Source organism: Astatotilapia calliptera, chromosome 13 (assembly GCF_964374335.1).
Source record: "Astatotilapia calliptera chromosome 13, fAstCal68.1, whole genome shotgun sequence".
NCBI lineage: Eukaryota > Metazoa > Chordata > Actinopteri > Cichliformes > Cichlidae > Astatotilapia > Astatotilapia calliptera.
In genome coordinates, this window is record NC_137434.1 from 5001300 (window position 1) to 5007464 (window position 6165).

Sequence of the window (6165 nt, forward strand, 5' to 3'; positions counted from 1 at the left end):
GCTTCAGAAGCTTTGCAATTTTGAGACTGCTGCATCCCTCTGCAAGATATCTCACTATTTTTCTGAGCCTGTCAAGTCCTTCTTTTGACCCATTTTGCCAAAGGAAAGGAAGTTGCCTAATAATTATGCACACCTGATATAGGGTGTTGATGTCATTAGACCACACCCCTTCTCATTACAGAGATGCACATCACCTAATATGCTTAATTGGTAGTAAGCTTTCGAGCCTATACAGCTTGGAGTAAGACAACATGCATGAAGAGGATGATGTGGACAAAATACTCATTTGCCTAATAATTCTGCACTCCCTGTAGATGTTAGAGCACGTTTCATATGTTTTAAACTTCACTGTTAAAAGACAATATTTCATCACCACTTATAAGTCGTGTTTAAACTCAGTCTGAGGACGGGTAATAGGGTATTCCAGACAGCTTGACCTTTATCTTATTTGGCTTTCCAGGTGTGAATGAAAAGTTGAAGCATTTCATGAAAACTTGAACACACCCGCTGACCTGAATGACACTTGCTGTATGAGAGCTGTTTGAGATTATTTGAGTGTGTTATCCTGTTGGAAGCAGCCGTCAGAAGATGAGAACATAAAAGAACATACATCGTAAGCAAAAACAATCAGACAGGCTCTGGAATTCAAGTTATGTTCAGTGGGTACTAAGAGACCAAAAATGTGTTAAAAAAATTCCCCAACAACTTTACACAACCACCACCAGCCTGAACTCTTGATACAAGGTAGGATGGATCCATGTTTCCATTTTTTATGCCAAATTCTGACTCTAATATCTGAATGTTGCAGCAGAAATCGAGAGTCATCAGAACAAGCGATGATTTTCCCATCTTCTGTTGTCCAGGTCTGGTGAGCCTGTGTAGCCTCAGTTTTCTGATTTTAGCTGACATGCATAGCACCCAGTGTGCTCATCTGCTTCAAGGTTCAGCATGTTGTGTTCAAGATTCTGTCTTCATACCTTGGGTGTAACAAGCAGTTATTTCAGTTACTTTTACCATCCTAGTAACTCAAAGCAATGTTGCCATTTTCCTCTGACCTTCGACAACAACTGCTGCTCACTGGATATTTTCTCTTTTTCTTACCATTCTCTGTGGTCGTGTGGAAAAATTCTAGTAAGTGAGCAATGTCCGAAAACTTACCCCCCTTGAGTTGCTGCCGTGATTGGCTGATTAGATATTTCTGTTAATGATCAAGTGATAAGGTGCTTCCCAAAGAGCTGTTAGTCAAAAACCTGGTCTATCTGGGCACGATGTGCATTTTTTGCTTAAATTGTTTTTTAGGAAAGTGGAGGTCAAAAAAAAGAAAGAAATGTCAGGCCTATCTACATCAGATGGACATTTTCCAAAAGTCATGTCAAAGGCTGAGGCATGCTAAACTGCACAAGAATTGGACTGAAAATCAGTGGAAATAGGTCTTAGAGGTACAGCAGGGAGTATCTACTGCCATCTGTAAAACACGGTACAGGCTCTGTCAACCAGTGGTGTTTGAGAGCTTGTTAAACTTGATGGAGTTCAAGTTTCAAGACTTTCAAGCTTATTAGAATAGTCTTATACACTGTGTTTCCAGTTTTGTTTGGACATGTCTCAGTAAAAAGCTGCACCTATTTTGACAACAAAATATACAGGGAGTGCAGAATTATTAGGCAAATGAGTATTTTGTCCACATCATCCTCTTCATGCATGTTGTCTTACTCCAAGCTGTATAGGCTCGAAAGCCTACTACCAATTAAGCATATTAGGTGATGTGCATCTCTGTAATGAGAAGGGGTGTGGTCTAATGACATCAACACCCTATATCAGGTGTGCATAATTATTAGGCAACGTCCTTTCCTTTGGCAAAATGGGTCAAAAGAAGGACTTGACGGGCTCAGAAAAGTCAAAAATAGTGAGATATCTTGCAGAGGGATGCAGCAGTCTCAAAATTGCAAAGCTTCTGATCATCGAACAATCAAGCGTTTCATTCAAAATAGTCAACAGGGTCGCAAGAAGCGTGTGGAAAAACCAAGGCGCAAAATAACTGCCCGTGAACTGAGAAAAGTCAAGCGTGCAGCTGCTAAGATGCCACTTGCCACCAGTTTGGCCATATTTCAGAGCTGCAACATCACTGGAGTGCCCAAAAGCACAAGGTGTGCAATACTCAGAGACATGGCCAAGGTAAGAAAGGCTGAAAGACGACCACCACTGAACAAGACACACAAGCTGAAACGTCAAGACTGGGCCAAGAAATATCTCAAGACTGGTTTTTCTAAGGTTTTATGGACTGATGAAATGAGAGTGAGTCTTGATGGGCCAGATGGATGGGCCCGTGGCTGGATTGGTAAAGGCAGAGAGCTCCAGTCCGACTCAGACGCCAGTAAGGTGGAGGTGGAGTACTGGTTTGGGCTGGTATCATCAAAGATGAGCTTGTGGGGCCTTTTCGGGTTGAGGATGGAGTCAAGCTCAACTCCCAGTCCTACTGCCAGTTTCTGGAAGACACCTTCTTCAAGCAGTGGTACAGGAAGAAGTCTGCATCCTTCAAGAAAAACATGATTTTCATGCAGGACAATGCTCCATCACACGCGTCCAAGTACTCCACAGCGTGGCTGGCAAGAAAGGGTATAAAAGAAGAAAAACTAATGACATGGCCTCCTTGTTCACCTGATCTGAACCCCATTGAGAACCTGTGGTCCATCATCAAATGTGAGATTTACAAGGAGGGAAAACAGTACACCTCTCTGAACAGTGTCTGGGAGGCTGTGGTTGCTGCTGCACGCAATGTTGATGGTGAACAGATCAAAACACTGACAGAATCCATGGATGGCAGGCTTTTGAGTGTCCTTGCAAAGAAAGGTGGCTATATTGGTCGCTGATTTGTTTTTGTTTTGTTTTTGAATGTCAGAAATGTATATTTGTGAATGTGGAGATGTTATATTGGTTTCACTGGTAAAAATAAGTAATTGAAATGGGTATATATTTGTTTTTTGTTAAGTTGCCTAATAATTATGCACAGTAATAGTCACCTGCACACACAGATATCCCCCTAAAATAGCTAAAACTAAAACCTACTTCCAAAAACATTCAGCTTTGATATTAATGAGTTTTTGGGTTCATTGAGAACATGGTTGTTGTTCAATAATATTCCTCAAAAATACAACTTGCCTAATAATTCTGCACTCCCTGTAAAGAAATGAGGGGTTCTTCATCCTCTGTTATGTGCTTTAGAGATGTTAAATCTTTGTTTTTTGCATTTAAAACTAAAAACTTAAGCATAGATTTAGAAACAAAATATCTATGTGTATTGCCTACAGCAAAGGTCTCCATATGAGCACTGATTTAAGCTTCAATTTGATAAGTTAACTTTGGTTTGGAACCCAGAATTTTTTGGTAACCCAGATAACCAACACACACTTTAAGAGACCATTAGACTTTCTACAGCTCATTAAAATGACACCCAAGATCCAAATTTGTAAGACTGTGGACAAAGCTCAGAAAATTATAATACCTCAATATTGCAAATACAATGGAAATAGAAATACTGCTTTGAGATTTGATCTCAGCGATAGCAAAAAAAAGAAGCCATTTCTCCAGCAGATGGCACTCCAAAATCACATCTTAGACGCAGGAGTGTGAAACACTTCTACAGCAGGAGATGGCGCTATTAATTGTTTATAAGGTCCTGACTTTAACATGGGCTAGAGTCAGAGGCTAATCAAAAAACAATGAGTGTTTTTATTCTCTGTAGCACAGATTAGTTTCCTGTACCGACCAGCAGCTGGTACAAGCAAGTAAAACGCATTGTTTAAACAGCCCACAGAGTTGACAACAAGTTGACTTTTTCTGTCACACTGGAATCATTGCGCAATAATACCCTGAAATTATGCACCACTTTTCATTTCTCCTTTTCCTATCATAGACCTGCATGCCAAAGCTGACCATTCGGGCACTGGGACAAGAGGAGTATGAGCCAGCACAACAACTTTCAATATGTTTTTTTTTTTTTAAGTTGATTGCCACATAGAGGTCAGCCCACTAGTGTGGTGCAACGATAATATATGTAAATGTCCTACTAGGCTCCAGCCAGAGAGAACAAGCTTTAACCAGCCTGTGCCTGATCGAGCTTGGTTACCTCCAAACTTCACACATGTTTGAAAATAAATTCCAGCACCGCTCTACCAGAGAACCTCATTTGTGTGGACAGTGAGGCCCTGCGGGCAGCTGGGCTCGTGTAGGGTGGGAAAATGAATGACACGATGAGGATTTTCATAGTACTACATCTATTTTTAATGATATCAGAGTGACATAAACTTTAAACAGTGTGGCCTACTTTCTATGATAAGGGCACTGGTGGACCCTACAGTGAAGACACGGCTGATGTTTAAAAAAAGCTTTTCTGGCTTTATGGGAAAAAAAAAAAAAAAAAAAAAATCAGCCTTCAGCTGTGGTATGGGTTTAGATCCATTTTTCAATATCTGAGGCTTCGCTATAAATTGTACCTGACACTTTTTCCTGCAGAGGTCACACACCTACTTGGAGGTTTGTTGATTTGCACTTACACTTTCCTGTTGGGCATTAAAAATAGCAGTCTATCATACTTACTTATTTGTTTGCATATATATATTACAACTGTCAAACTCACAAGGGTGGACAACTATGTGCATACACTATATGTAAATGATAAGCCACCACAGTTAAAGCATATCCCAATGTTAATATGTCTTACCTTGCACATAATATAAATTGGACTTCAGATAGCTTTGCCTAGTCTATTACATTCCCAAAAAGCAGGATGACCTGTTTGTATCTAGAAATGTGCACATCCTGTCCTCCTGAGGGTCAGGCACTCTGTGACAGGACGGAGGGCAAAGCAAATGGCGTGCATGACTCCACACATAGATAATAGGCTTTGAAATCTTGTTTGTTAATAACAAAGGCTCGGATATAGGCCAACTGTCTGAGGTGTGAGGCTGATCCAAGGACACTGGGACGCCATTGGCACACTGGCAGAACAGGTGAAATAACATAACTTATTTTCGACATGGAAAATATGCAAAAAGAAAAAAAACTTTTCATTAATACGAATAGCTTTGACATTACACTGCAAGTTGTGTGCAGTCAGTTCCCCTTGTAGTGTATCATCATGACATGCACTATAACATAACACGTACGATTCTCATGAGCAGCGTGCAACTCTGAAACAACCCGACTGGTAATGGATTTTCTTGCAGTTTGCGCAATTTCACTGACTGACGTGCATCTCAGTCCGACTTGGACTTTAAAAATAGATATTACTTCCCACCTCTGACTACTTTGACATCATCATCATAATAATAATAATAAAAAGCGAGTCTTACAGGTTTCTAAGAAACATAAAGAATGAGCGGTAGATAGTGTTGCTGGGTAAACATTCAAAACGCCCTTCGAAATATCCTCTCAGAATGACTTTACTGGGCTGTGTACTGTCTCCGCTACACACCAAATCCAGTATTTTTCCATCAAGTAGCGCGCTGGACCACGTGACCACAGAGGAGGGAAAAAAAACGCTGTCACGTTTGCGTCCTCCATTGACAGCGGTGCATTGAATATATGGCGCTCAAATAGGAAAATACAAGACAGCGTTTCTGCATTTACCGTCCGGCTGCTGCTGACACTATATATATATATATATATACACACATAATGTCCCCCGTTCACTTTGGTAGCGTTACCCATTCGGGGAAACAAATTCTGCTCCAGGTCGTTTTTCTAACCCCGTGCGTTCATGATCATGTAACCACGCCCACTCGTGGCTGGTGGAAAATTACCAGCTTACGAGCAACAGGCAAAATGAATGGTAGTTGCGGTTTATCACATCATTCAAACCAACAGGCTACCTGCATGAACTAGGCACTCTGCCTTCTGGCTATATTTGGCTTCAAAATAGCAAAACTTCCACAGAGAGGCTTAAATGGATAACAAACATCAAACGCCATTACTTTTGCTCCGCGTGCTGCACGCTCGCGCTCCAGTTATTTCTTGTAATTGCTCAAATAATTGAAATGTTTATGTTAAAGCTCAGTTTTGACACGAAAGTCGGGTCGAGAAGTTATTCGCCATTCTGTAAAACGGAGTCGTGTAGAAGTCCATTCTGCAAGGGAGTCTGCCCTCTTTTTCTCTCCGGGCGGAGTAGTC